Below are 6,000 nucleotides of genomic sequence, written 5' to 3'. Positions count from 1 at the left end.
CCCTCCCTCCCTTCTTCCCTACCTCCCTTCAACCATGAAGGCTTAACAGTGCTCAGAGGAGCCTGTGCCTCTCCCTCACCCCTTGTGTCTCCTTGGCTACAGTCATACCCCTTCAGTGGGCCCCTTTTCCAGGTCTTTTTGAGGCTGGACTTTCTCAGCAGGGCCATGAGTGAGCCATGGACATGAAGAAGGTCTCTCTTCCCACGCCAGGGGAATGCTAAGGCGGCTGCCACATTCAGGAGCGTCTCTACCCTGTGGGCAGCCCGGAGTGTTTCGGCCACTCCACTGCATTAGCCAAAGTGATTTTTTGTTTTAGTTTCTTCTTGCTTCTGGGAAGTAAAACGGGGTGGTTCACTGCCCGACCCATGCTTTCAGGCCTTCTTATCCCTGTCTTTCCCTTTACCAACTCAGACTTTTGTAACTGGGGCAAACGAAAAACATACACTATTGGTGTCAGCCAAAATCTGCCTTAGGGCAGAGAGTGGGCAAAGAAGAGACAGCCAAGAGAAGCTTAGCTGACACAGCAGAGAAAGGCAGGAGTGAGGCTTGCCTTCAAACAGGAGGACTCTGTGGCCACAGATACAGTGGGGTTTTAGAAACAGCACTGTCTAAAAGTGTACCACCTATACTAGATAAGTTCTGAAATTCCACCATTCAACATTTATTCTCTTGGGTATATGGCCTTTAAAAATAATTAAAATAAGATATCCCTATTTATGAGTAAACTCTTTTGTTCAGCATAAAATAGGGTATAAAAAATGGGGTGGAGAACAATGATATGAGACGAACTTGTCAAAGAGTTGAACAGCTTTATACAGAAGGATGTTGGTTCACCAAAGCAGACTTTTCCTCTGTGCCAATTTTATCTGGGATTGGTTCCAAGTAGGGGTATAGATTGAGTTTCTTTAGTTTGTGATGTGAACAAGGTCAAGACTTGCCTCCTTCATGCCTTGGTTTCCTGGATTCCATCCTGTCAAAGTCACAGTCAGGGACAGGGTAACTGGTCCTCTGAAACACCGAGGTGCCTACACATTTTTTTCCCCTCTTAGGCCACTCCCACTCACATTCCTTACAAACAGTCTGATTAGCTCACTTTCAAGGGCATCTGCCTGCATGCCTGCTCTATGTTCAACATTTAGTCAGAGAAAACCCGTAAGGCACACCTGTGGATAGGCAAAACCTTGCTTATTAATCAGGATACTTTCAGCTACAAAGAACAAACAAAATAAATATGTACTAAGTGATAAAGAAAAATTTTAAATAACTTGGCAAGAATCCTAAAAGTAGGCAGGGTGGTTCTAGGTTAGTTAATAACTCAACCATGTCATCAAGGACTTAGGTTCTCTCCATCATTGTTCACTGTCATCCTCAACTGTTGGTCCCCTATGATGACAAGATAGCTGTCATAGTTCTAGGCATCCCATGCAGACATGACATGATCTAGCTCAAGAAAAGGGAGTATTTACTCCTCGGAGTCAATTTTTATCAACTAAAAACCTTTTTTGTAGGACCCACCCCATCATTCTCACATCTCATTGACCCAGACTAAGTCACATGACCCTTCTTAACCCTTTGAAGGAAGAAGAATGGGATCACTATAGACCAATCAAAATACATGCCTCACCCTCCTGGGGAAGGAGGGTAGAGATAAGGTCACCTTTCCTGAGCAGATGGCCCTAGAGAAAAGAGTAAATATGAAAACTAAATTGTACTAAGGCAAACTGCTGGCCATGAAGAAGAGGGCAATGGATTTGCATGGGAGGCAAACAATACTTGCTACATTGGGCACAATAATGAGGGTACAGGAGACAATGGACCCCAAGTCTCTGTTTAAACCTTTTATCCACAGCCAGGCATGGGTTGGCAGAAAAATGGAGTGGACATTCTGGGTAGGATAACAACAGGCTCCAAAGCGGGAATGTGGGAATGAGTCCTTTCCGCATGAGCGTGCATGTGGAAGTGTTGCATTTGGGTCTCATTTGTAATAAGACCATGAGACCCATGAAGATACAGACTGATTCTTTCTGTTTACGCTTGGGTCCTTAATGCTTAGGACAGCCTTGAGTGATCTAGTCATGCTTCATGTTTGAATAGATTAATTATGTTTATCTGGAGCAACTGAGGAGGGAGAGAGGAGAAATGAGCGGTGTAGGTAGGGCAGTCCTATGCTTCTTTAACAGGACCGTTAGAGACTCAAGGGCCAGAAAAATTACTCAGGGCTTCTGCACAAAGGAAATGACTTCAACTATTAAGAGCTTCATCCAGACAAAAATCTTTGTGCTTGTCTTTGTTGCATCTCTTCACGAATGAGCCAGACTAGGTTGTAGCTGAGCTCAGGCATTTTGGCATCAGATTGCATCCTGGCTAATAGGATTGGACCCCTATTCTATGAGTCATGGCCATTGAGGCTGCTGGGGGGAGGAGAAGGCAGAGATGGTGTGATGGATTTGCTCTTGTGATAGATTGGTTCTTGGAAGGCTTTGTCACATGGTGTCCACTTTGCCACTGGAGTCAGGCCATATCCTGGCCAAGCCTGACTCAGAGAGAGAAGCATACAGGGTCATGGGTTAAATGAAAATGTAGCTCTCCTTGTTAAACAAATGATTGAGAGCTCTGGCCATTGTGGCTAAATGGTTAGAGTGTTGGCCCATGTTTCTAAGTGATTAGAACGTTGGCCTGTGTGCTGAAGGGTTGTGGGTTCAATTTCTAGTCAAGGGCAACATACTTGGGTTGCAGGTTCGATCCCCAGCCCCGGTCTGGGCATGTGTGGGAAGCAACCAATTGATGTGTCTCTCTCATCTCTCTCTCTCTCTCTCTCCCCTCTCTCCTTTTCCCTCCCTTCCACTTTCTTTAAAAATCAATGGGAAATGTATTCTTGGGTGAGGATTATCAAAATAAATGAATAAAAATGATGATTGAGAAATGCTGGATAGTGACCACATAGCTTTAAACCAAGCATAGGGTCTTTCTAACCACAAGGTCCTTTTAAACATGGGCACCTGCCCAGGTGGCACATGTGTGAAGCCAGCCCTGGAGAAAAGCTCCCACAACCCATTTTCTAAAGGGGCAGAAGGAGAGGTTCCTGGTGCTATCTTAATCAAGAGCTTTGTCTCCTTTCAAATTCCCAAATTTATAAATATATGACAGCATTGTGCTGGTGAAAGTTACCATTTTACAGATCACTGGGGCTGGTCCTTTCAGAGGAGTGAGGGAAATAACAGGGTGCTGGAAGCAACAAAAACACAAAAGGAACAACAAGAAAGCTATTATGCAAATGCGCGGCCATTCATTGCTGTTCTGCCTTGGGGAGCCTTGTGGTAGATGCAGAAGTCTTTGCCTGTCTGAATTATTAGAACCCCTTATACTTAATATCAAGCCTCAGTGCAATTATTTAATCCTAATTTATTTTTTTTCTCTCAGCACATAAGTAATTGGCCTCTCCCATCTCCTGGTCTCTTGTGGGCTTAAGAGCTACCTTGACTAAAACCAACAAAGAAAAGCAAAGTAGCTTGGATCCTGCAGGGGCTCAGCCAAACAAAAGCATCCAGGATTCAAGGCAGTTTTGCTCTGTAAGAGCCTGTGGGAAAAAGTTAATAAGTGCTTTTCAGAGGGTCCTGGGCAGCAGGATTCAGTAATAGAAGGTGGAGGCAGCCTGAGCTGCTGTCTGTGGTCCTGAACCACAATGTTTGCTCGCTCCTTTCAGATTCGACCTACCAGACATTATGGAACCCGCCATCCAAAACACACAAACTGCTAAACACACAACAAACACATTTCAGACAATATTTGTGCCTACATGAAAAACAATCAATTGAACTTAAAATACATCTTTCTGTTTTTTTGTTTTGTTTTGTTTTTTTGTTTGTTTTTGCATAGGGGATACAGGGTTCAACTAAATGACCAACGGGGTAAGTTTTGTTTCTGGCCTCTTCTTGCGGAGATCAAGTCACAAAACGTGTTTCCCCAAGGCCCTGCTCAACCAGACATCACCTCAGCAACTCCATGCTCACATCTCTCCATGTGAGCTTAAATCAGGGCCCAGCCAGTGAGCTGTCTCACCACTGGGTGAGCACCATCACCAAGGGCATGGCAGGTAGGTGTCAAGATCATACAGTTAATTGCTTATCAGCTCTGAAATATTTTCTGAATAGGTGAATGAAGAGTTCAGACTTGTAAGGAGGGACTGGATTATGAGGTATGAATGACTTGCTGGTGTTCAGGTGGTATGAACAGGTCTCATGTATTCAAGTACTGGGCTTCCTGCTGACAATGGGGGCTGGTTTTGTCCAGATTCTGCTACTTGACAGTTGTGTGACCTTGGGCACCATAACTCAACATCCCTGAACCTGTCTCCTGGTGGGAAGGCAGCGCTAAGTGTAGCTACCACCCCTCAAGGTGGGAGCCAGTCAAGGATGGCACTGGAATCATTACTCTCAGCTCCTCCATGTACCTCCATCTAGACCAGTGGTTCTCAACCTTCCTCATGCCGTGACCCTTTAATATAGTTCCTCATGTTGTGGTGACCCCCAACCATAAAATTATTTTTGTTGCTACTTCATAACTGTAATGTTGCTACTGTTATGAATCGTAATGTAAATATCTGATATGCAGGATGTATTTTCATTGGTACACATTGAACATAACTAAAGCATAGTGATTAATCACAAAAACAAAATGTAATTATATATGTGTTTTCCGATGGTCTTAGGTGACCCCTGTGAAAGGGTCGTTCGACCCCTAAAGGGGTTGCAACCCACAGGTTGAGAACCGCTGCTCTAGACTGTGGGTGCTCCCCTGTTCAGCTTCACTGCACCAGTAGGAGGGGCTGCCGGGAAAGGACAATCAGGCTACCACTGGGGGTCCTGAGGGCTCTGGCACTGTCTGAAGATCAGGAGACCCCTCTTCAGTTATGACCTTGTGCACAGAGCGTGTGACTGAGCATGTGCGGCCACCGGTCCTCTCCAGGGTTGGCCTAATATCCTGGGAAAACTAAGTGCACCTGCTCTTTCTCTAGCTGAGGTAAGCCCGGGTTTAGGAGATAGGGGAGCATGGACCTTGGTTTCCTTTCAGTCGGTGCTTCTCACACTTTATCCCTTTGTCTATACTCCACCCCATCACTATCTGCCATTGCCCCCCTAATTTTTCTGACCTGAACAAAATAGAAAAAGAAATTGAAGTCTGGCTTTGAGCATTCCCGTTCTCCCAGGGAGCTAGCCAGTTTGACAAATTAATCAGGAGGAAGGTGCTTGATGAGACTGCTGTGAGGTTAATTTGTAACCCTCTCCCAAGGAGCACATTGCTTTTTGGCAGGAGCCTTCTGGAGACAGCACCACAAAAACTACCCAGGCACCCAGAGGGCCACCGTCCCTGCTGCAGCAAAGGCTGGCCCTGGCCGGGCCACATGGAGAGGCCCTCAAAGGCAGTCTGCATGGCAAAGTTTAGGTTCTTAAGCTGAGGTTCTCAAGAACTAGCCCCTACATTAGATCCTGTTGGGGGTCCCGTTTTCCTTTCTCTACTCCTGCCTCCTCTGTAGCCTGTGGTCTCTTGCCTCAAATCCAGGCCTCTCTGTCCTCAAGATGCTCATTTAGCCCACCTCTGCCTCAGCCTCCCAGGAACTCAGAGGCGGGAGGCAGGGGGAGGAGGTTAGGAAGCAAACTCAGCATGGCTGATGGCCCCATTTACAAAAGGGGGCTGGAGAGGGAATGATCCCCGCCCCCCTGCAGTTCAGTCTCATCTCCTTAATGGATCCTAATTACCCTTGTCCTGCTTGTGGCTTCTCTCTAGGGCCCACCTGTCAGGATGATGGATGAGGTGAATGAGAGATGCCACCAGCTGGGACTGGAGGAATCCTCTCCTTCTCTAGTAGGAGTGGGGAGTGTGTATGGGAACTTTAATTTAGGTCCAAAGATTCTGAAGAAGGGAAACCACCTTTGCAGGGTGAGTTCTTCTTCCCTAAAACTTGCGCCAGGTGAGTTGTAGCTTTGAAGGAAGGTGATGGGG

This window comes from Myotis brandtii, unplaced genomic scaffold, assembly GCF_000412655.1.
Source record: "Myotis brandtii unplaced genomic scaffold, ASM41265v1 scaffold1084, whole genome shotgun sequence".
NCBI lineage: Eukaryota > Metazoa > Chordata > Mammalia > Chiroptera > Vespertilionidae > Myotis > Myotis brandtii.
Note: the sequence above shows the minus strand (reverse complement) of the source record.